This window comes from Aquarana catesbeiana, linkage group LG07 (assembly GCF_042186555.1).
Source record: "Aquarana catesbeiana isolate 2022-GZ linkage group LG07, ASM4218655v1, whole genome shotgun sequence".
Lineage (NCBI taxonomy): Eukaryota > Metazoa > Chordata > Amphibia > Anura > Ranidae > Aquarana > Aquarana catesbeiana.
The window spans coordinates 345,992,977-346,018,571 of record NC_133330.1 but is presented as its reverse complement, the minus strand read 5'-3'; the positions used below and the strand labels follow the sequence as shown (position 1 = coordinate 346,018,571).

Below are 25,595 nucleotides of genomic sequence, written 5' to 3'. Positions count from 1 at the left end.
GGCGTAGCGGCTCCTCCCCCTTCAGTCTTGCACAGGCGTAGCGGCTCCTCCCCCTTCAGTCTTGCACAGGCGTAGCGGCTCCTCCCCCTTCAGTCTTGCACAGGCGTAGCGGCTCCTCCCCCTTCAGTCTTGCACAGGCGTAGCGGCTCCTCCCCCTTCAGTCTTGCACAGGCGTAGCGGCTCCTCCCCCTTCAGTCTTGCACAGGCGTAGCGGCTCCTCCCCCTTCAGTCTTGCACAGGCGTAGCGGCTCCTCCCCCTTCAGTCTTGCACAGGCGTAGCGGCTCCTCCCCCTTCAGTCTTGCACAGGCGTAGCGGCTCCTCCCCCTTCAGTCTTGCACAGGCGTAGCGGCTCCTCCCCCTTCAGTCTTGCACAGGCGTAGCGGCTCCTCCCCCTTCAGTCTTGCACAGGCGTAGCGGCTCCTCCCCCTTCAGTCTTGCACAGGCGTACTGGCTCCTCCCCCTTCAGTCTTGCACAGGCGTACTGGCTCCTCCCCCTTCAGTCTTGCACAGGCGTACTGGCTCCTCCCCCTTCAGTCTTGCACAGGCGTACTGGCTCCTCCCCCTTCAGTCTTGCACAGGCGTAGCGGCTCCTCCCCCTTCAGTCTTGCACAGGCGTAGCGGCTCCTCCCCCTTCAGTCTTGCACAGGCGTAGCGGCTCCTCCCCCTTCAGTCTTGCACAGGCGTAGCGGCTCCTCCCCCTTCAGTCTTGCACAGGCGTAGCGGCTCCTCCCCCTTCAGTCTTGCACAGGCGTAGCGGCTCCTCCCCCTTCAGTCTTGCACAGGCGTAGCGGCTCCTCCCCCTTCAGTCTTGCACAGGCGTAGCGGCTCCTCCCCCTTCAGTCTTGCACAGGCGTAGCGGCTCCTCCCCCTTCAGTCTTGCACAGGCGTAGCGGCTCCTCCCCCTTCAGTCTTGCACAGGCGTAGCGGCTCCTCCCCCTTCAGTCTTGCACAGGCGTAGCGGCTCCTCCCCCTTCAGTCTTGCACAGGCGTAGCGGCTCCTCCCCCTTCAGTCTTGCACAGGCGTAGCGGCTCCTCCCCCTTCAGTCTTGCACAGGCGTAGCGGCTCCTCCCCCTTCAGTCTTGCACAGGCGTAGCGGCTCCTCCCCCTTCAGTCTTGCACAGGCGTAGCGGCTCCTCCCCCTTCAGTCTTGCACAGGCGTAGCGGCTCCTCCCCCTTCAGTCTTGCACAGGCGTAGCGGCTCCTCCCCCTTCAGTCTTGCACAGGCGTAGCGGCTCCTCTCCTGGACTAAAATGATTTCCTCTGATTTCACTTGACGGGAGGGAGGGGCCAGGAGCAGTGAAGAGGGTCCCCGAGGGAGGTGGATCCGGGCGTCGGTGGTGTGTTTTGTTTTCTGGTGAGCCTCCAGCAGCAGTCATGTGACCGGCGTCGGGGCAGCAATCCAAGATCATGTTTTCTGCACTTTTTTTCTATCATGTCCGTCATATGAGTTAGATGTGACTTAAAGTATAACTAAAGGCAAAACAACTACTTTTTTTTTTTTTTTTGTGTTGGATGGAAAGGGATGAGACCCCCTGTCAGGTTTTTATTGCTGTCTGTGAATGAAAGTGAAAGAAACTCTGACATTTTGGGTCGTCCCCAGAAAAGTAATAGAGGGGAAATCTTCCAATGGGGGACACTGGTTCTGGTGACCTGGGAGGAGGGGGGTCCCCAAAGAATCCCCTTAATTTGCAGGGATTTCCTCTCGCTTCCTGTTTGGCTATGGGACAGGAAGTGAAGGGAAATCACAATGGGACACAGGTGGGTTATCACCCGCTATTACTCCATCCAAAATGGGGGGGAAAAAAAAGTTTTACCTAAAGTCCTACTTTTAAAGTAAAATTCCCCCCCCCCCCCCGTAAAACAACCTTTTTTTTTTTTTCACGAGAAACCCCCGTAAAACAACCTATTCAGTTTAAATAATAGGTAAAACATTTTAGTATAGATATAAAAATAAATAAATAAAAAACCCTAATATAAATACCCTTTTTACACTTTTTTTTTTTTAAGTAAAAATATGACCTTATGCTCTCAGCTGCATAAGAATCTCGGAGAGCTGGGGGAGGAGAAACAGCAGCAGACTGATCTTCCCTGTGAATGGCTTTTGGGGGGGGGGTTGTCAGGACAAGTCTGATCATTAGAGGTGAGCAGGCCGAGTTTCCAGCACAGCTAGATAACTGACTACGGTGTGCTCTCCTGCTTGGTGTGGTCAGTTTATAAGTGGAAAGCAGGGGGACTGGCAGGATCCCCGGGGATTTCACACACAGGAAGTAATACAAAGAGAACAGGAGACCCCCTCATACCAGTACAGGGGACAACAGCTACATATCAGGAACGGAGAGCGTTGGGTTTACATGTTCTAATTGTAGAATTGTGTGCGGAGATGAAGGCGAGATCTGCTCAGCTTCCTGCTCCTCGCTCTCTCACGGGACGGTGGGATCTGCCAGTTCTCATCTCTTCGGAGGAATGGTGACGATCGTGGTGTGTCGGTGTCGATCAGAACTGGATGTCCTCTCTGGAGGCTCCTAATCTGAGAAGAATTCCCCGGGGAGTCGATCGTATTTCCAGCGTAGTCACGAGTTCCGTGTCCGTATCTTCCCCACCACGGTTTATGACTTCCTCCCTGTGCAGCCCGCTGGGCGTACAATGAGCGCTTTTCATTCACCGCTTCATGTCACGTATTCACCGGTGCTGGGGGGGGGGGGGGGGGGGCATGGAAAATGATTGTCGGTGTAAAGGTTGTATAATGAGGAGCAGACGGCTGACCTACCGTTCATCACTTTCTTACCGATATCAGCCATTGGATCAATTAGATGGACTTTATTTATATTTCTTCTTTAACTTCGCTAACAATATAAAACTATATGGGGCTATCCTGATATATAGGATGGAGATATATAACTTGTGTGTGTATGTATATATATATATGTATGAACTTTATCCCTTCACTTCCTCATTTCACCTAAAATGACACTTCAAGAATCGCAGTCCTTTAACCGCTTCCCTGCCGGGGTTTTGGGTGGAGCTCCACTTTAAGCCTTATCCACTTCCATACCGGGCCAATTCTGACACTTCGCTCCTACATGCACTCTGTGGTGTACTAGAGCACCATGGGAATTGTAGTTCCAAAACATCTGGGGTGCCTAGGCTCGCCATCACTGCTCTAGGGAATAAAATGGCGATCGTTGCAACTGTTTTTACGTCACGTGGTATTTGCGCAGGAATTTTTCAAACACGTTCTTTTTGGGGAAAAAAAAAAAAGTTTCATGAATTTAAAAAAAAAAAAAAAAACAAAACGATAAGGTTAGCCCAATTTTTTTGTATAATGTGAAAGATGATGTTACGCCGAGTTAATGGATACCTAACATGTCATGCCTTTAAAATTGCGCACACTCGTGGAATGGTGCAAAACTTTGGTACTTAAAAATCTCCATAGGTAACGCTTTGAAATTTTTTTACAGGTTACCAGTTTAGAGTTACAGAGGAGGTCTTGGGCTAGGATTGTTGCTCTTGCTCTAACGCACGCGGCAATTGTGTGATTTGAACGCCATTTACATATGTGGACGCAACTTACGTATGCCTTCGCTTCTGTGCGCGGGGATGGGGCGCTTTTTATTTTTACCTTTTTTTTTAATGTTTATTTTTACACTTTCTCTGTAAATTTTTATTTTTTTGTATCCCTTTTATTCTTCTTACAAGGAATGTAAACATCCCTTGTCATAGGAATAGGCCGTGACAGGTCCTCTTTATGGAGAGTTGTGGGGTCTATAAGACCAAGATGGGGGGGGGGGTGATGAACTGTCTCGGCTATTACAGCCAAGTCCCTGGCTTTGTTTACGTCCGCTGGCCCATAGGTGACATCCTAACGTCCCGCCCCGGGCCTCCGAGGGTCATAGAGATGACGGGACCATCAGGTCACCAGGAATCTCTATGATCAAGTTTCTGGCATGGAAAGGAAGAAAGGGAACAGCGCTCTCTGCAGGGACAACTCAATCAATACACCAGGTCAACTCACAGGTGCCGAGGCCCGATGTGTCCCAACACACGCCAATGCAACAGTAATAAGAAGAGCCGGCAAAACTGTAATCCTTGAAGCTTTGTTTATTGGTACATCAGAGTGACAATACAACAAACTGACGCGTTTCGGCAATAGCCTTAGTCGTAGCTAAGGCTATTGCCGAAACGCGTCAGCTTTATTGTTTTATTGTCACTCTGATGTACCAATAAGCGACACTTCAAGTATTACAGTTTTGCCGGCTCTCCTTATTACAAGTGTCTGTCAGCGACCGATTTGTTCTCCTGTTTGCCGATCTTATGGGTGAGCCTGGAGAAGCACCAGAGGGTGACGGGAGAGGGGGGCGGATGTCCCTCCCGCTGACTGTAAGAACGATCTAACGGCTGCTATGATTGTTCTTATGGTGTAGGGAGTCGCTGGACGAAACGGATGATATCTGGATGATGTCTGCAGCTGCACCCACCATTCACATATCACCACTGAAAGTCAAAGACGTCATCCTTGGGCTGGAAGTGGTTAAAGTAGAACTATAGACAGAACTTTCTTTATTTTGGATGGAGGAAGGGAGGGTTATAACCTCTGTATGGTTTATTTTTGCCATCTGTCTCCCATTGGGGAGATTTACCTTCACTTCCTGTTCATTTCCTGGTTTTTGTAATTCAGACGAATGGTCCGTTCCATCCTTGGTAGGCTGTATGATCGATCTCCGGGATCACTCAGTTCTGGGGTTGTAGGCAGTGCATTCTTCTTCCCCATCCCAGGCATGGCTCATGGTGTGTGGCCTGTAGGATCTGGCAGTACTGATGGACCATGGGGAGTGTCGTAGGCAGAATGCTGTATTGGCCCCCCATCTCCAGCATTGCTCATGGTCTATAGCAGGGATATGTAATTAGCGGACCTCCAGCTGTTGCAAAACTACAAGTCCCATCATGCCTCTGCCTCTGGGTGTCATGCTTATAGCTGTCAGTCTTGCTTTGCCTCATGGGACTTGTAGTTCTGCAAAAGCTGGAGGTCCGCTAATTGCCTATCCCTGGTCTATAGGCTGTAGGGTGGGCAGAGTGCTGTATTGGCCCCCCATCTCCAGCATTGCTCATGGTCTGTAGGGTGGGCAGAGTGCTGTATTGGCCCCCCATCTCCAGCATTGCTCATGGTCTATAGGCTGTAGAGTGGGCAGAGTACTGTATGATCCCTGTCTGGCACTGCACATGGTCCATGGGGGGTATTGTAGGCAGTGGCGTATTAGACCCCATCCCCAACATTGCTCGTTGCCTATGGGGGTGTGAGGTAGGCAGATTTGTTTTTTTTAGCCCCTCTCCCTGGCATTGCTTATGCTCTAAGAGGGGTTCCTCATTCTCAGTCCCCGGCATTGCTCATGTTCTGTGGGCTGTAGGATGAGAAGAGTCCTTTTGTTGGCCCCTATCTCCACCACTGCTCATGGTCTATAGGATAGGCAAATTTTCTTATTCACCTCCTTTGCATGATTGCTCATTATCTTTGGGGTGTAGGGTAGGCAAATGCTGTATTGGCCCCCATCGCTTGCATCACTTGGTCTGCGGGGTGGGGGAAGGGCAGGCAGACTTACTGTTCTCAGCATTTCCCGGGGTGTAGGATGGGAAGAGTACGGTAGTTGGCCTCTGTCTCTGGCATTGCTTATGGTCTATGGCAGGGGTCTTCAAACTGCAGCCCTCCAGGTGTTCAGGAACTACAATTCCCATCATGCCCAGTCATGTCTGTGAATGTCGGAGTTTTACAAAGCCTCGTGGGACACGTAGTTCTGCAACAGCTGGAGGGCCGTAGTTTGAGGATCCCTGGTCTGTGGGGTGTAAGGTGGGTAGAATGCTGTATTAGCGCCCTCCCTGGCATTGCTTATGGTCTGTGGGGAAGGCAAATTGCTATATGACTCTCTGTCTCTAGCATTGCTCGTGGTCTAATGGCTGTAGAGTAGGGAAGCAACGATATCGGCTGCTGAAAATGATCGTCCAAAAATACGATCATCTAAGTATTGCCAAAAAAAAAGGGGGTAACGTTGAGTTCAGTGCAAAATTGCCAGCCACATAAATTAAAATTAAATATAACTGTCCGTTTTCGGTTTTCCGGCAAGTGCATCCTGGATTTTCGTTTTCAGTGCACCACTCTCTCCGGTAGCCCCTCTCTCTCTCTCTCTCTCTAGTCATAGTCTGTAGGGGGGTGTAGGGTGGGCAGAATGCTGTATTAGTGCCCTCTCAGGCATTGCTCATGGCACGGTGCATTTGATTTTAATCATAATTTTTAAAGAGCAACTGTCATCTCTGACCCGCGGTTGGCTCCTCCTCCTCTGACCCGCGGTTGGCTCCTCCTCCTCTGACCCGCGGTTGGCTCCTCCTCCTCTGACCCGCGGTTGGCTCCTCCTCCTCTGACCCGCGGTTGGCTCCTCCTCCTCTGACCCGCGGTTGGCTCACCGACAGTTTCATTCACTTTAATGGGACGGCTGGTGATGGGGCGGTGACTCAACAAGGTGAGTGACGTGGCGGCAGCAGGTGATTGGACGCCCGCTAACGGGCGCTGCCATAATGGATCTGAAATGACAGGTGCTCTTTACATGTGAGGACTCATTCTTGCTGGTAGTTGGAATCTTTAATTTCATTTTTAGTGTTTGCCCTTCCTCCTCACACTTGGAGCCTAGTGCAGATACATTTCTCTTCATACATTCATACAGTTTGTAGTGTACATAGATTTGCAAAACAATGGGATAAAGGAATATTCCTGAACTTTGTTTTATCTCATGGTTACTGTGAAATTGTGTGAATGCATCAATGCAGTGCATGTTGTCTCAGCTTGCAGAGCTTGGATTCATTGAATGAGTTCACCGACCATGTAAATATTACAGAATATACAGCCTCATACTATATAACTAAGCTCCATTTCATGCTGAATAAACTAAATCCTTAATATATCCCAAATAGGAAACTATCTTTAGATATATTTTTACTCTGATTTTTTTTTTTTTTTTTAATCCACCTGTGGCTCATGGTCTGTGGGGTGTAGGGTGGGCAGAATGCTGTATTAGCGCCCTCTCAGGTATTGCTCGTGGTCTATGGGGGGGGGTTGTAGGTTAGTCATAGTTGCAAATGATCTCCTTCCTTATCCCTCCAGTAACATTCGGGCTGACCTCGGCATTTTCCGGGATTTTAGTCATGCATTAAATTCCTATTTCTGGAAGCGTCTGAAGGTTTTGCTTTTTGAAGTTCTGCACCTGACTCAGTACAGGACGTTCCGCGTTCCGTGCCGATCGCATCCTCACCGCCTCCTGTGTCTGCTAAATAGACCTGAAAGTTGCCAACTCAGCACTTTGTAATTTAGGAATGAAAAATTGTAGGTTCTATTTTTTTTTTTTTTTTAATAATTTATATATTTGCCACATTGTACTTATTACGTTATTACGGATCCCATTTGCTCAGGAAGTGTCATTGCAACAGGCTGAGGCTGTCAGGACATGCTGGCACCAGTGTCAATTTTGTCAGCAGATTTCAGTTTAGTTTTAGTCCCAATTTAGTCATCTCGGTAGTTTTAGGCCTCATGCACACAGGCTGTTAAAATAACGTTATGAAAACGCCAGTATCTTTGCAGTGATTTTTTTTTTTTTTTAATTTTTTTAACGTTTTTGAGTGTTTTTCCACGTTAGCGTTTTTTTTTTTTTTTTTTCAAAATTTTTTTTTTTTTCAATGGATCAAAAACGTTAAACGTTGGAGTGACGTTTTTGAGCGTTTATCAGCGTTGGAGCATTTTTTACAGCTGAAAAACGTCTCTCAGAACCCACAGGTCCTGTTTTTTTTTTTTTTACAGCTTAAAAATGCCTATGCCATTTGCAGCTCAAAAACACCTAGGTGGGCATGAAGCCATAGACTAACATAGACAGGCCTTTTTAAGCTGCAAAAAAAGCTCAAAAAAGCAGCTGTAAAAACGTTCGTGTGCATGAGGCCTTAGTGTTAGTCGTATTTTAGTTGACTAAAATATTATTGTTTTAGTCGACGAAATGAACACTGGATGGCACTTCTAGTTCCTCATGAGCTTGGAGAAAAAGCAGTTGTCTACAGACCGGGGGGGGGTTAAACCAACCAGCGAGCTTCCAGCGAGGTCCTAGCTGTATGCATGTGGGCCACTAATTATTCTGAACTGATGAGCCTTTATCTCTTGTGTCCGATAGTCAAGCTTTAAAAAGGAAGGCGGCTTCAAAAATATTTGTGCCTGATGTAGTGTTAGAAATTGGAACTCCCCCCCACTACTATCCTATTCCCCATTGCAGAGATTTAGTCTCCCCTTCCTGTGTGGTCACCAGGACAGGAAGTGACGGGAAATCCCCCTGATGGGCACATTAGAGGTTCACATTCCATTCAAAGCTCAGATCTGAACTCCAGCCACCTAAACTTTCATTTTATAAAAATATTCTTCTTAGTCACAAATGATTCGCATCCGATTAGTGAGCACCAAGTGCCTTTTGTAGACCCGGATTTCACCTCCTTGTGTTGTAAAAAAAATGTGGAAACTGCAAAATCGCACCCTGATATTTTTTTCCGGGTTCCTGGTTTTCCAAAGACGCAGTTCCCCTTCTAGAGAGGCCTGAGGCAGGGAAACCAGGATCCCGGAATAAAATATCACCGAATGCGGCTCTGCCTCCACTTTTTTGTAATATGTACTGAGCAGACCTGAGGAGTAGTTCAGCAGAACCTTCAGCGGCGCAGTTTTTGGGGGATTTCTTTTGGATATTACCTTGTCCCAACCCCCCCCCAACAGGGTCCTTTTCTGTCAAACGGTATTTGCACATCGGTTTTTCAAACGCAATTTTTTTTGGGGGGGGGGGGCAACAATACATTTTAAAGTGCGAGTTCACCGTTACAGAAAATCTGTAAGGTGACCTTACACTGGACCCCACCCCCCCCCCACCCCCCCCATCCGATCACACTGTACCAGATTACCGCGATCCCCCGCTGTCAGACACTAAAAAGCCATTTCACCTGTCCAGAGATTTGAAACCCCCCCCCCCCCCGCCCCACGGGTTAATCTTGTGCCCGCTTGGCCAGTATGGATTAAGGGATTCTAATTGACCAATCAGAAGCCTCCTAGCCCATCCCCGGCGATGCGAGGAGAGCAGAGAAAGCCGTTGGTGTTCTGCCGAAAACTCCAACTCGCTAAAATCTCCAACCACATCACTTCCGGTGACTCTGCAGCACCAATAATTGGAGATTTAGACGAGTTGGCAGTTCTGACAGAACCATAACAGCGTATACAGTATGGTACACCATATAATGAGTCCACCCAATACTAACCAACAACATGGCCGCCACCAAGGCGGCGACAACTTTTTTTTTTCCTCCTTACCCAGTGTTCTGCCAGTACACCATACCGTAGTGTATACACTGCCGCTATTCTATGAAAACAGGCAACTCGTCAATCTCCAATTATTGGTGCTGCAGAGTCGCTGGAAGTGACGTGGTTGGAGATTTTGGCGCTTTGGAGTTTTCGGCAGAAACCCAGGATTTCAAATCTCCGGACCAATGAAGCGGCTTTTCGGTGTCTGACAGCGGGGGATCGCGGCAGTCTGGTACAGCGGGACTGGAGGAGATAGCGGCAGCCTGGTACAGCGGGATTGGGGGAGATCACGGCAGCCTGGTACATCGGGACTGGGGGAGATCGCGGCAGCCTGGTACATCGGGACTGGGGGAGATCACGGCAGCCTGGTACATCGGGACTGGGGGAGATCGCAGCAGCCTGGTACAGCGGGACTGGGGGAGATCACGGCAGCCTGGTACATCGGGACTGGGGGAGATCGTGGCAATCTAGTACAGCGGGACTGGGGGAGATCGCGGCAGCCTGGTACAGCGGGACTGGGGGAGATCACGGCAGCCTGGTACAGCGGGATTGGGGGAGATCACGGCAACCTGGTACAGCGGGATTGGGGGAGATCACGGCAGCCTGGTACAGCGGGACTGGGGGAGATCACGGCAGCCTGGTACAGCGGGACTGGGGGAGATCACGGCAGCCTGGTACAGTGGGACTGGGGGAGATCACGGCAACCTGGTACAGCGGGATTGGGGGAGATCGCGGCAACCTGGTACAGCGGGGGATCGCGGCAGTCTGGTTCAGCGGGACCAGGTGGGATGGGGAGGGGTCCAGTGTAAGGTCACAGGTTTTCTGTACAGGTGAACTTACACGTTAATGAATTTTAATGCACAAAAACACAATATAATACCCTTTTTTTTGGTAAAGTATAGAAGATGTTATTTTTATGCTCATCGCTCCTGGTTTCTCAGACCATAAAGCTGATCAGGGACTGTTCCAGTCCCTGATCCGCTCTATGGTCAGATGGCAGAACTGCTGGCTGCACGCTTGGTTGCGACGTCCCCTCCCACAGCTTGTAAAAGCAATCCAGCTGTTAATTAGCCGATTGGATTGCTTTTACAAGAAAGCTGACCGCAACTTGAATAACAGGATGATGCCTGCAGCTACAGGCATAGTCACATTATAACCACTCAAAGTCCAGTGATGTAAAGGCACGTCACTGGTCGGCAAGTGGTGAAAGTAGCAGTGACCTCATCACTGTTCATGTCCTATGCAGACAGCAGAGTTTTGTGGGAGGGACCCATTAGGCTCCATTTGCTACAGGCTGCCTGCAGAAAGCTACAGGAGGAGGCGGAGACTAGACCAGTCCCCCTGCACAAAGAGAGAGAGCAGCAGTGAGCGGTCTATATTACAGGATGCTCCACCTGCACAGAGGCAAAGTCTCACCTTGGATTACTGCACAGATCTGGAAGAAATACACAAATGATTCAAAAATGTAAGTAAGAAAGCACATGCTTCTTGTATATTGAGAATGTTTGGTTATCCTGGAGTTAACCCTTATATGTGGTTGTCTAAAATGTTGTTTGCCAGATCCTGGCTATCTGGACTAAGTGCGTGGCCCAGGGTCCTAACTCCTGCTCCATGCATCCCTCTGTTAACTTCCAGCTAGAGCTTTTACTTGTGGCCTTAGATTGCTCCATGAATGGCTTGGTGCACATGCTTCACCAGATCCCCACTGTCCATTTGCAGGGGATTTTTTGGTTCGAATGCAGGACTTCAAAACTCTTGCAAGTTATGCCTAGAGCCTCCTCCCTCTGAGGGGTAATATTCGTCCGGTCCCTTGTTTGATATGTACATACAGAGATCTCTGGTGTGGGGTAAAGAGTATTCTCCTCTCCCATAAAAAGAAGGCTTGCACTTCCATAGGTAGGAACTTTTTCTAGCCACAGGAGTAGAAGGTCTATCGTGCCTCTCGGGCCCCCAACTGTAAGCCCAAGTCAAACAAACGTTCATTGAAAGACATGGCCCTCCAAGCCCCTAACCTAAACTAACCCAGACAGACATGGCCCTCCAAGCCCCTAACCTAAACTAATCCAGATAGACATGGCCATCCAAGCCCCTTATCTAATCTAACCTAGATAGCCATGGTCCAATAAGCCCCTAACCTAATCTTACCCAGATAGCTATGGTTCTCCAAGCCCCTAACCTAAACTAACCCAGATAGACATGGCCCTCCAAGCCCCTAACCTAAAATAACCCAGATAGACATGGCCCTCCAAGCCCCTAACCTAAAATAACCCAGATAGACGTGGCCATCCAAGCCCCTAACCTAAACTAATCCAGATAGACGTGGCCATCCAAGCCCCTTATCTAATCTAACCTAGATAGCCATGGTCCAATAAGCCCCTAACCTAATCTTACCCAGATAGCTATGGTTCTCCTAGCCCCTAACCTAAACTAACCCAGATAGACATGGTCCTCAAAGCAACTAACTTAAACTACCCCATATAGACATGGTCCTCCAAACCTCACACCTAAACAAACGCAGATAGCCATGGTTCTCCAAGCTCCAAACCTAATCTAATCCAGATAGACATGGACCTCCTAATCTAACCTAGATAGCCATGGTTCTCAAGCCTCGAACCTAATCTAACTCGGACAGCCCCCCCAGACTATAATGGGGTTGTACTCCTTGCATCCCTAGTGTAGGCATTTAAGTGTTTGGGGACTTGCTGTACGGGTTCAGCCTGCACTGGAGAAGAAATTGACTTGGAGTAGAGTAAATGCTGGAGGAGGCTGCCACTATCATGGATAAGCAAGGAAGCAGCTGATTGGGGGAAGGTATCTTGGTTAGGTTAGGGGACTTGGGAAGGTGGGACATTTGTTCTTTTGGTTGGAGTTCCACTTTCAATTTCCATTTCAATTTCAACTGAGCCTTTTGACAAGCTGCTCTCCGGGTTTCAGACCCTGTAAATGATCAGTCAGGTGGCTTGCGGCAGGAAGCGTTGTGTTGGGTTCATTCGTCACATGTTGCTGGCGGTGTCTCCATATTTGTCCACACTAGATATTTGTGTTGCTCTCTGGGACACAAGACTCCACACTCTCCTCCGCAAGTTCTGGATCAGAGTGAATGCACACATTGGCCCTGCAGGCCTGTCCCTCCCCGAGAGAGCTGTGCCAGGCCTGATAACACGATATAACAAACCTTCCTCACATCTCATGTATGAATTCACTTATCCCATGACAGATCTTCCCTGCGACCCGCTGTAATACTGACAGGACAAGCCTTCCGCCTCTCAGACTTCAACTCAAATCCAGTTATATTGAGAAGGGGACACAACACCCTCCAGGTTGTCAATCTACAAATCCTTACCGGCTTGTGTTCTGGAAATAAAAAAAAAAATACTGTTCCAGTAAAACGACTGAAATTTTTTAAAAGGAGCACCAAGTGGGAGGTTCTGCCTTTTCTATGATCAACCTGCAGCACGTCCACAGTTTATGACCACCATTTATGTCTGCACACCCAACCCAACCTACAGCATGTCCACAGTGTCTGACCACCATATCTTATGTCTGCACACCCAACCCAACCTACAGCACGTCCACAGTGTCTGACCACCATTTCTTATGTCTGTACACCCAACCCAACCCTACAACACGTCCACAGTGTCTGACCACCATTTCTTATGTCTGTACACCCAACCCAACCCTACAACACGTCCACAGTGTCTGACCACCATTTCTTATGTCTGTACACCCAACCCAACCCTACAACACGTCCACAGTGTCTGACCACCATTTCTTATGTCTGTACACCCAACCCAACCCTACAACACGTCCACAGTGTCTGACCACCATTTCTTATGTCTGCACACCCAACCCAACCTACAACACGTCCACAGTGTCTGACCACCATTTCTTATGTCTGCACACCCAACCCAACCTACATCATGTCCACAGTGTCTGACCACCATTTCTTATGTCTGCACACCCAACCCAACCTACAACATGTCCACAGTGTCTGACCACCATATCTTATGTCTGCACACCCAACCCAACCTACAGCACGTCCACAGTGTCTGACCACCATTTCTTATGTCTGCACACCCAATCCAACCTGCAGCATGTCCACAGTGTCTGACCACCATTTCTTATGTCTGTACACCCAACCCAACCCTACAACACGTCCACAGTGTCTGACCACCATTTCTTATGTCTGTACACCCAACCCAACCTACAGCATGTCCACAGTGTCTGACCACCATTTCTTATGATCTACAGATCTGCAGCGTCTAGTACATAGACTTTGCTAGAACTGCAGTCTAGCAACTGATGAATAATTAGTAGCCAATCAAAATGACCTGATGGAGCTTGTAGCTGGAGCCCTTTTTAAAGGCATAGTTCACCTTTACCAAAAAAGTGCCTATGTAGATAAAAACAAGCTGTGCAGCTCTGACTAAAGTTGAATATTGCCCTTGCTTAAGGTGTAGGCCATTTACATACCTCCCAAAGCCTGGCTGGAAAACTCCCAGAGATGGCATCATCCTGTCCTGCCTTGTTGCTAGGACGTTGCTAAGGCACACCCAGCTGTTATTGCTCATCTTCACCATCACAGGAGCGAGCTCTCAGGTGCTGAGCTCAGAGCTACCGTGTCAGGGGTGAGAGAGCACATGTGAGAGGATAGAGCTCACCCCTGTGATGGTGGGGGGTGAACAGTAACAGCTGGGGGTCTCTTAGCAACATCCTAGCAACATTGTGGGAGGGGAGTGAAAGCACATGTGAGGGGGACTAAATCAGAGAGAGAACTCACTCCTGTGATGGTGGGGGGTGAAGAGTAACAGCTGGGAGTCTCTTAGCAACGTCATAGCAACAAGGAAGGAAGGAAGGAATGATGATATCTCTGGGAGGTAGGGAAATGATCTTCACCTATAGCGAGGATGTGATCCAACTTTGGTCAAAGCTACACAGATTGTGCTACAGGCTACCCACCCCCTCTGCCTAGGCAGTTTTTTTGGTGATGGTGAGCTGTGCCTTTAAGACTTGGTGAATTCATCTAGCGGAGCGGTGACCACCCGACGCTCGTAAAATCAGAAGCAGCCGCCTGCTGTTTGGCGCAGCCCATTAGAGAAGTGTTCAGGGACCAGGTGGCAGCTGCAGCTTGTTCTCCTTCCCCCCCCAAATCTACTTATAACCCCACCGCCGGCTGACGCACTCTACTTGGATTTTTTGGGACAAGTTCCAAAGTCAGCAATTTCCTGACCAATAATTTGTGGCAGAATCGGATAGGACCTGTTTTTTTATATATAATTTTTTTTTCTTTTTTCTTGCTCGCTGTAACTTTGATCTCGCTCTGTTCCAGCCGCAGCTGCGATCCCTATTAAAGATCCCCTCCACATTCCCTCTTCTGTGGCCGGCATGTCATTGATGAGCAGCCTGTAATTATGGGATCAGTCTGGTCCTCCTCAGGCCTGTCGGGGCAGGTTTGTGCACCGTCTCTGCACTGGCGGATATATATAATATATATACTCTGTGTGTGTGTGTGTGTGTGTGTATATGTATATGTATATGTATATATATATATATATATATATATATATATATATATATATATATATATATATAAATTATATTATTATTATTGTTGTTGAACTTTCCCTGTCTTTTTTTTTTTTTTTTTTTCTTACAGCAGTCAGGGGTTCTTCTCCCCAGACCTGCTGTCACATTTTTAGAAGTCTTTGTGTTTTTGTTTTTTTTTTCCTTTTCTAATAGTGTGACTTAGGTGTGTGCACCCCTGTGCAGCATCCCCAGTCACCCCCCCATCCCCCCATTGTGTCAAATTTTGATTTGCGTTTCTCCACTTTTTTCTGTCCTGTCAATTCAAACAAAAGAAATAAACATGAGAATGCCGAAATATTTGTAATTGCAACAATTTTCTGAGCAAAGTGAAGGGGGTGAAATGAAATGAAGGGGTGCTGATATTTTTTACTTTATTAAAGTACTTATTTTACGTTACTGGATTGTATTGTTTTTATTAATTAAATTCATGATAATTAAAAAGTCGATTATAATAAAATTTTATATATCGAAATTGTATTTTTTTTTTTTTAAAACTGTCATTTTCGGCCCAGTGCAATCCTTCGTTTTTGGCACCTAAATTTTTCCATTCGGTGCACCCCTATTTTTTGCCATGACTGTATCACCTTCTCCACATACAGTCATGGCAAAAAATAGGGGTGCGCCAAGTGGAAATTTAGGTGCCGAAAGGGACAGTTTTTAAAAAAAAAAATAATACAATTTCGATATATAAAATTTTATTATACGACTTTTTAATTATCATGAATTTAATGTATGTGTGAATTCTTTTATTAAAGTTTAATATCTGCAGTTGAGACTTGAATATAGACGGCCGTATTATACAATGTGTGTGAATTGAGGCTCGGCATTCATTTGGGTAATGAGACCTCCTTGCCACTAGTTGGTGCGCATCAGTTTCAGCGTTCCAAATGCATTTTTGCATGCGTGTTTACAGATGGTGTTGATGTGCTTTTGTCGCATTTTCAGTACGTTTCAGTGTGTTTTTGTTTGTTTTTTTTTTTTTAATTAAATTTTTTTTTTTTTTTTAACACTTAATAAATCTTAGTACAATGGTTTCTTATGCGGTTTTCAGTGCATTTGAACACATTCTGATGTTTTTTTTTAGATAAACAAAAACTGCAGCAGATAGTATTTTTGTTGAACTCACTTGGGCTGCACTACTGTGACCCGGGGCCATTGGATTACATGGCAAAAGCTGCGCATGCGTTTCACATGCATTTAAAAACAAAAACAAAACAGAAACACGGCTTCCAGATGTTCCCAGCGGATTCTACAAGCACTTGGAAGTCTGTGGGAATGCAGGACCTGCTGAAGGATCATTGAAACCAGGCAGGCGTCCTCCAATCGCCCCGAAACTTCATGCAACGCGGGTGGTTGCCACATACTGGTGCGGGCTTCAGGGGGTTAAAATGGGCAGTGAGGAGGTAACTCGGTGTTCAGATGGCTCTTAGGTGGCCGGAGGAAGTGTGAATGAGCCCGTAAAACACAGCTGTAATTGTCCAGACTTTCAAATGCTCTCCTGAAGAGCGATCCAAACATGGATTGCTCTTCAGAAAGCGCAGTTAAGTGTAAATGAGCTCTAAGGGAGGACTAAAGCATCAGGTCACTTGATTCCTTTGTTAGGACACTATATATATCAAGCCTGCAGGGGGCAGTGTTGAGGAATTGTCCCGGGATGGTATGGGTGTCGGGGGAAGGCTCCTGTCATCGTCCTCTCTCCGGGTTTATCGGGGGGTCGCCCAGCCGCTTGGAGTTGTGCGGTTTTGTCCGGAAAATGAGCAATAAATGGAGAACTGGCGGTGGAACTTTCACTTTCTCTGTGTGCCCTTTAGGCTGTAAATCATGGAAGAAATCACATGAATCCCCACCCCCCTTCATCAGCCGCATTTCCTTCCCTGCAGAAAATAAAGTGTTGTTGCCCATAGCAACCAGAGAGCCGACCATGTGCAGTTTATTAACCCTTTCCTTGCCAGATCCGTACATCATAGGTGCAGAAAAGGAAAGACCAAATCTCCTGCGCAAGAGGGCGCACCAGCCTAGCGTATTACCGGTCTGATCGATTTATTTATATTAAAAGAACAGATCTATGTTTACAAACGTCCATCAGCAACAAGGCACATCGGCCTGGTCACCTAGACAAGTCCCAAATGCATGAAGGCCTTCCAAAAGACTGACGCGTTTCGAGGGGGACCCCCCTCTTTTTTTTTTTTTTTTTAGAGCCAATTTTGGATGATGCAGAACTGGTCTTTTTATATAGGAACTGGATCAGATCCCAGGATGTCCCAAATAGGCTCCTCCCATCTGTGGGTGGATCTGACCTCCAGATTTCTACATTAACCACTTCACCTCCGGAAGATTTACTACCCCCCCCCCCAGGCCCCACCAGGCACTGCGTTACTTTAACTGACAATTGCGCGGTCGTGCGACGCTGTACATAAATGAAATTGATGCCATTTTTTTCCCACAAATAGAGATTTCTTTTGGTGGTATTTGATCAGCTCTGCGGATTTCATTTTTTGCGCTATAAACAAAAAAAGATCGAAAGAGATTCAATATTTATTTTTTTTCTGTATGTAATAAATATATATATTCATTTCACTTGTATGATTTGCAACAAGATGCGAATATCAGCAGATGACATGAAGTCTGATAATTAAAACATGTAAAATCTGAATGCCGATTGGAATATTGGGGTACGGCAGAGAACGTCACATGTATGTACAGGGAGGAAAAATAAACAATGGCTGCAAAGCCAGCGGCCGCAGTTCATGACCGCAAAAAGAGTCCAAAATGGACGGCGTCGCTAAGAAACGCACATCGGCCAAAAGTTCTCATATTTAATGTCATTGGTGATACCGAGGGGGTATTCGTATCTTGGGAGGGGCCAACAGGGGGCTGTACATGGCTTCCTGAAAAATCCCAGCCCCCAGCCCTGATGCAAATAGTGGGAGGAGTTATGCAAACATCAAAATGCCTTAATTGGTGGATGACAGTCTGGAGGAGTGGGCATTCCTAGGCAGGCTGTATTTGCATAGGTAACGCCCACATGTGATGCTGATCCTCTATGATTGAAAGAACTGAAATCTAATGAATGAAAGGGGTGAGGCCAGGGACAGTCAGGCTAGGAAGGAAAGGGGCGTGGCCAGGGAAGTCAGGCTAGGAAGGAAAGGGGCGGGGCCAGGGAAGTCAGGCTAGGAAGGAAAGGGGCGGGGCCAGGGAAGTCAGGCTAGGAAGGAAAGGGGCGGGGCCAGGGAAGTCAGGCTAGGAAGGAAAGGGGCGGGGCCAGGGAAGTCAGGCTAGGAAGGAAAGGGGCGGGGCCAGGGAAGTCAGGCTAGGAAGGAAAGGGGCGGGGCCAGGGAAGTCAGGCTAGGAAGGAAAGGGGCGGGGCCAGGGAAGTCAGGCTAGGAAGGAAAGGGGCGGGGCCAGGGAAGTCAGGCTAGGAAGGAAAGGGGCGGGGCCAGGGAAGTCAGGCTAGGAAGGAAAGGGGCGGGGCCAGGGAAGTCAGGCTAGGAAGGAGGGGGCGGGGCCAGAGACAGGCTAGGAAGGAAAGGGGTGGGGCCAGGGAAGTCAGGCTGGGAAGGAAAGGGGCGGGGCCAGGGAAGTCAGGCTAGGAAGGAAAGGGGCGGGGCCAGGGAAGTCAGGCTAGGAAGGAAGGGGCGGGGCCAGGGAAGTCAGGATAGGAAGGAGGGGGCGGGGCCAGAGACAGGCTAGGAAGGAAAGGGGCGGGGCCAGGGAAGTCAGGCTAGGAAGGAAAGGGGCGGGGCCAGGGAAGTCAGGCTAGGAAGGAAAGGGGCGGGGCCAGGGAAGTCAGGCTAGGAAGGAGGGGGCGGGGCCAGAGACAGGCTAGGAAGGAAAGGGGCGGGGACAGTCAGGCTAGGAAGGAAAGGGGGCAGGGCCAGAGACAGGCTAGGAAGGAAAGGCGGCGGAGCCAGGGACAGTCAGGCTAGGAAGGAAAGGGGGCGGGGCCAGAGACAGGCTAGGAAGGAAAGGCGGCGGAGCTAGGGACAGTCAGGCTAGGAAGGAAAGGGGGCGGGGCCAGGGACAGTCAGGCTAGGAAGGAAAGGGGGCGGGGCCAGAGACAGTCAGGCTAGGAAGGAAAGGGGGCGGGGCAGGGAAGTCAGGCTTGGAGGGAAAAGGGCGGGGCTAGGGACAGTCAGGCTAGGAAGGAAAGGGGCGGGGCAGGGAAGTCAGGCTTGGCGGGAGAAGGGCGGGACCAGGGACAGTCAATCCTGCGTATTTCCCCCGCCTGGCTCTGGACGGCTGTATTGGGATATACGCACTCATAAAGCATATGGGTGTGTGAAAATAGCAAAGAGACAGATGATGCTGGACGTCCTCCAGCCAGGAAATGAGGCGGAGCTCAATATGACCTGCTGTAGCTTCTAATGCACATTGTGAGAAGCTCAGAGTGTGCAGTGGAATCAGAGGAAGCCATTTCAGACCAGGAGAGGAGTCGGTGTAAGACTGAAGGGGGAGGGGAGAAGGGAGGGTATAAGAGGAGTTGTGGAAGGAATGACCCCTGCCGGTGATCTGGGCTGAGCTGCCGTGGAATAAATCAGATTTCTGCTTCATCTGATTGGACTTTGCTTGTTGTCCAACGAGTGATAATCAGATTAATTGTTCGATTAGTTCCCTCCTTGCTGGATTTTCCCCGCCTGGCTGTTACTTCCCTTTCGATAATCTTCCCGTTTTCATTATTCTCCGGAGTTCTGTTTACAGCCAAACAGCACAGGAGCCTCTTGGGGGCAATGTAGATGTTTGCTGTTCCGTATTTCTGGTCTCTGTTGTATCTCAGGGTGAGAGATTTCTATACATTCTGAGGTTACATCCCCCACCAGTCACTATTATTATTATACATTTATATATCTCTGACATATACCGCAGTGCTGTACAGAGATCACTGAACCAATCACATCAGTCTCTGTACAGAGGAGCTTACACTCTAATGTCCCCTCCCCCACACAACAGTCTCTATACAGAGGAGCTTACACTCTAATGTCCCCTCCCCCCCACAGTCACATCAGTCTCTATACAGAGGAGCTTACACTCTAATGCCCCCTCCCCCCACACATCAGTCTCTATACAGAGGAGCTTACACTCTAATGTCCCCCTCCCCCCACAGTCACATCAGTCTCTATACAGAGGAGCTTACACTCTAATGTCCCCTCCCCCACAGTCACATCAGTCTCTGTACAGAGGAGCTTACACTCTAATGTCCCCTCCCCCATAGTCACATCAGTCTCTGTACAGAGGAGCTTACACTCTAATGCCCCCTCCCCCCCACACATCAGTCTCTATACAGAGGAGCTTACACTCTAATGTCCCCTCCCCCCCACAGTCACATCAGTCTCTATACAGAGGAGCTTACACTCTAATGTCCCCCTCCCCCCACAGTCACATCAGTCTCTGTACAGAGGAACTTACACTCTAATGTCCCCTCCCCCCACAGTCACATCAGTCTCTATACAGAGGAGCTTACACTCTAATGTCCCCTCCCCCCCACAGTCACATCAGTCTCTGTACAGAGGAGCTTACACTCTAATGTCCCCTCCCCCACAGTCACATCAGTCTCTATACAGAGGAGCTTACACTCTAATGTCCCCTCCCCCCCCAGTCACATCAGTCCTCTGTACAGAGGAGCTTACACTCTAATGTCCCCTCCCCCACAGTCACATCAGTCTCTATACAGAGGAGCTTACACTCTAATGTCCCCCTCCCCCCACAGTCACATCAGTCTCTATACAGAGGAGCTTACACTCTAATGTCCCCTCCCCCCACAGTCACATCAGTCTCTATACAGAGGAGCTTACACTCTAATGTCCCCTCCCCCCACAGTCACATCAGTCTCTATACAGAGGAGCTTACACTCTAATGTCCCCCTCCCCCCACACAGTCACATCAGTCTCTATACAGAGGAGCTTACACTCTAATGTCCCCTCCCCACAGTCACATCAGTCTCTATACAGAGGAGCTTACACTCTTGTCCCCTCCCCCCACACAGTCACATCAGTCTCTATACAGAGGAGCTTACACTCTAATGTCCCCTCCCCCCACAGTCACATCAGTCTCTATACAGAGGAGCTTACACTCTAATGTCCCCTCCCCCCACAGTCACATCAGTCTCTATACAGAGGAGCTTACACTCTAATGTCCCCTCCCCCACAGTCACATCAGTCTCTGTACAGAGGAGCTTACACTCTAATGTCCCCTCCCCCCACAGTCACATCAGTCTCTATACAGAGGAGCTTACACTCTAATGTCCCCTCCCCCCACAGTCACATCAGTCTCTATACAGAGGAGCTTACACTCTAATGTCCCCTCCCCCCCACAGTCACATCAGTCTCTATACAGAGGAGCTTACACTCTAATGTCCCCTCCCCCCACAGTCACATCAGTCTGTATACAGAGGAGCTTACACTCTAATGTCCCCTCCCCCCACACATCAGTCTCTATACAGAGGAGCTTACACTCTAATGTCCCCTCCCCCCACAGTCACATCAGTCTCTATACAGAGGAGCTTACACTCTAATGTCCCCTCCCCCCCACAGTCACATCAGTCTCTATACAGAGGAGCTTACACTCTAATGTCCCCTCCCCCACAGTCACATCAGTCTCTATACAGAGGAGCTTACACTCTAATGTCCCCTCCCCCCACAGTCACATCAGTCTCTATACAGAGGAGCTTACACTCTAATGTCCCCTCCCCCCACAGTCACATCAGTCTCTATACAGAGGAGCTTACACTCTAATGTCCCCTCCCCCACAGTCACATCAGTCTCTGTACAGAGGAGCTTACACTCTAATGTCCCCTCCCCCCACAGTCACATCAGTCTCTATACAGAGGAGCTTACACTCTAATGTCCCCTCCCCCACACAGTCACATCAGTCTGTATACAGAGGAGCTTACACTCTAATGTCCCCCTCCCCCCACACAGTCACATCAGTCTCTATACAGAGGAGCTTACACTCTAATGTCCCCTCCCCCCACAGTCACATCAGTCTCTATACAGAGGAGCTTACACTCTAATGTCCCCTCCCCCCACAGTCACATCAGTCTCTATACAGAGGAGCTTACACTCTAATGTCCCCTCCCCCCACAGTCACATCAGTCTCTATACAGAGGAGCTTACACTCTAATGTCCCCTCCCCCCCACAGTCATGAAAAGCTTTGCCCTGTGTGCAGAGGGAGGCCGGTGGGCAGTGAGCTCTGGACTGCAGCACATTAGGGGGTACCCCCCGGACCCCCCCGAGTCCCGGATTACGTGTACAGAGAATCTTCTGATGTGAGCTCTCTGTGATGATCGGGGGGGGGGGGGGGGGGAGGGGGGGGGTTTGATCTCTGTTAGGAGGTGAATAAAGTTTGATGACATTTTCTCTGCCCGCGGTGATGGAATGATCCTCCTCCAGCGATGGCGGCGGCGCTCTCCACAGACCGTCTAATCTGCGACTTTTCCTCCAGCTGTAAACCATAAAAAGGCATAAAGAGTCGGGAGGCGAATCACCGCAGGGAGACGTGTCCGTGTGATCTCCCCCTGTGTGCGATCGTCGGGGAATCTGTACCCCCCGTCCAGAGAAGGCGGAGCCTCTGTCTTCTGTAATGTAAAGCAGAACTCCGGGCAGATAGAAAACTCAAATTAATGTCACACCCTCTTCATTAACCACTCAAACACTGGAAGGTTTTACCCCCTTTGTGACCAGGCCATTATTTCACTATTCAGCACTGCGCTATATTAACTAGTAATTGCACAGTCATGCAACATTGTACCCAAATGACATTTTATGTGTTTTGTTTTTTTTACACAAATAGAGTTTCTTTTCTTTTGGTGATATTTGATCACCTCTGTGTGTTTTTAATTTTTTATTATATAAACAACAAAAAAAGAACATTTTGAAAAAAACACCCAATATTATTTTACTTTCTGTTATAAAACATATCCAATAAAAACAATGCAATTTCTTCATAAATTTTTACATAATAAATATATATATATATATATATATATATATATATATATATATATATATATATATATATAATATATATATATATATATATATATATATATATATATATATACACACACACACAGTGCCTTGAAAAAGTATTCATACCCCTTGAAATTTCCCATATTTAGTTACAACCAAAAACGTAAATTTTATTTTATGTCTGGGATTTTACTCTGACCAGCTTCCCTGTTCCTGCTGAAGAAAACCATCCCCACCACATGATGCTGCCACCACCATGTTTCACGGTGGGGATGGTGTGTTCAGGGTGATGTGCAGTGTTAGTTTTCCCTCCACACACAGCGTTTTTGCTTTTAGGCCATCTTTGCTGTCCAGTCCTTGCTTGTCCCGTCCTTTCTTGTCCGTCCTTTCTTGTCCCGTCCTTTCTTGTCCCGTCCCTGCTTGTCCCGTCCTTGCTTGTCCCGTCCCTGCTTGTCCCGTCCCTGCTTGTCCCGTCCTTGCTTGTCCCGTCCCTGCTTGTCCCGTCCCTGCTTGTCCCGTCCCTGCTTGTCCGTCTTTGCTTGTCCCGTCTTTGCTTGTCCCGTCTTTGCTTGTCCCGTCTTTGCTTGTCCCGTCCCTGCTTGTCCCGTCTTTGCTTGTCCCGTCTTTGCTTGTCCCGTCCCTGCTTGTCCCGTCCTTGCTTGTCCCGTCCCTGCTTGTCCCGTCCCTGCTTGTCCCGTCCCTGCTTGTCCCGTCTTTGCTTGTCCCGTCTTTGCTTGTCCCGTCCCTGCTTGTCCCGTCTTTGCTTGTCCCGTCTTTGCTTGTCCCGTCTTTGCTTGTCCCGTCTTTGCTTGTCCCGTCTTTGCTTGTCCCGTCTTTGCTTGTCCCGTCTTTGCTTGTCCCGTCTTTGCTTGTCCCGTCTTTGCTTGTCCCGTCTTTGCTTGTCCCGTCCCTGCTTGTCCCGTCCCTGCTTGTCCCGTCCCTGCTTGTCCCGTCCCTGCTTGTCCCGTGCTTGCTTGTCCCGTCCCTGCTTGTCCCGTGCTTGCTTGTCCCGTCCCTGCTTGTCCCGTCCCTGCTTGTCCCGTCCCTGCTTGTCCCGCCTTTGCTTGTCCCGTCCCTGCTTGTCCCGCCTTTGCTTGTCCCGTCCCTGCTTGTCCCGCCCTTGCTTGTCCCGTCCCTGCTGTCCAATCATTGCAGTCTCACAGATCCGCCTCAGGGATCTGCCAATGAGGTCCTCTGTACTAATCCTGGATGATCGGATGGGACGTCCTGTATGGGAATCTGCAGACCGCTCGGAGCCCCCAGAGTAGAATATAGTGTAGTATTTTATTGCATTAAGCATAAAAAACAATCACAAAAAAAAAAAAAATTTGCGTAGAACTTTGATATGTCCAAACATTCCAAGATGGCCGCCAGATGCGGCAGCGTGATGTCAGCATGTAAGGCTCCTCCCTATACGTTTCGTGTGCGTGCACGTCCTCGGGGGATCCGTCTACTAACTAACTAATAGATATGTCTGTTTTCAGCCACATCTCTCCTCACACGTGCAGAGCTCTGTGTTGTTGGTAAACACAGGGCTCTGTGCTGTGATTCGCTAAGCTGATCAGCAGGTCCCGGCCATAAATCATTGGTTGGGATCAGCCAACTAACGTGTGCTGTAGCAAATGACGACACAGGCGGAGCGGCGCATGCACGAGCCCCTGACTTGGAATGCTGCATTAGGTACATCAGCCTGTGCAGTGGGGTCACCCTGCCGGAGTAAAAAGGCGGCAGACGGTCTGCAAGTGGTTGTTACACTATGAAATGCAAGCAGTGTATGTACCTGAATATGATCTGGCATCGGCCTATTGCAGTCCCTGTACAGCAGAGCTCAGACTGAGGGAGAGAGGAGCAGCACAATGAGCCAATCTGCTGCAGTGCTTAGTCATCAACAAAGGGGCCTGCCGATAGGAAGAGACAGCAGAGTGAAAGGGATGAGCTCATCAATCTGCTGCTACTTCTTGTTTCTCTGTCCAATCACAGGCTGGGGGAGGACCAAGACCTGTAATTGGTTCTTAACTGCAGGAGATAAAGATCAGGTTTCCTGCCATGCCAGACCGGGCTGTGCTGTGTGGCAGAGCTGTTTTTAATCTCCGGACTGGATGGACAGAAATACAAACTTTATATGTATTTAATCTGTGAATTCAGCTCTTTGGCTTTAAACGCATCGATTTCATTTTTAATATTTTTGTTTTGACATTTTAGTAAAATAGTCCGTGGTGATTGGCCGTGAGTGTTAGAGGGTGACAACATCCTCTCCATCTCCCAGTTCTGCTCCTGTGTTGTCACCCTGTGACTTGCATCCCTGTTGGAAACGACACACACAGCAGATCCAGAGCAGTAATGTGCATCTGATGCCATACAGTGTCCATGTTGCTACAAACAGGATGCAGGAGATCAGCAGCACTGAGATGTAACGAATCAGGAAACACTGTGATCCCGCCATTACAGTCCTAGGTCAGGCACTTCCTGTTGTAGGGTGACAACGCTCTGTCCCTGTCTCCTAATTGTGCTCCTGTGTTGTCACCCCATTACACCACCTTTTCTCTGTGCTGAGATCACTCACAATATGTTTGACGCTTTATGACCCGTCTGCCGGTGAGCTCCTCGTGCGCTTTGCTGCATTGATTTGATTTAGGAAAAATGATCCGCACTCTGGTTGTTGCTCTTTAAAAAAATCTATGTTT

General features: G+C 48.6%; 1 protein-coding gene across 1 annotated transcript in view; it reads left to right on the top strand.

Annotated features, from left to right (window-relative positions):
- The window catches only part of TESK2 (testis associated actin remodelling kinase 2), a gene marked incomplete in the record, with an annotated part of 91,137 nt that overhangs the window by 20,859 nt on the left and 44,683 nt on the right, over positions 1-25,595 (top strand).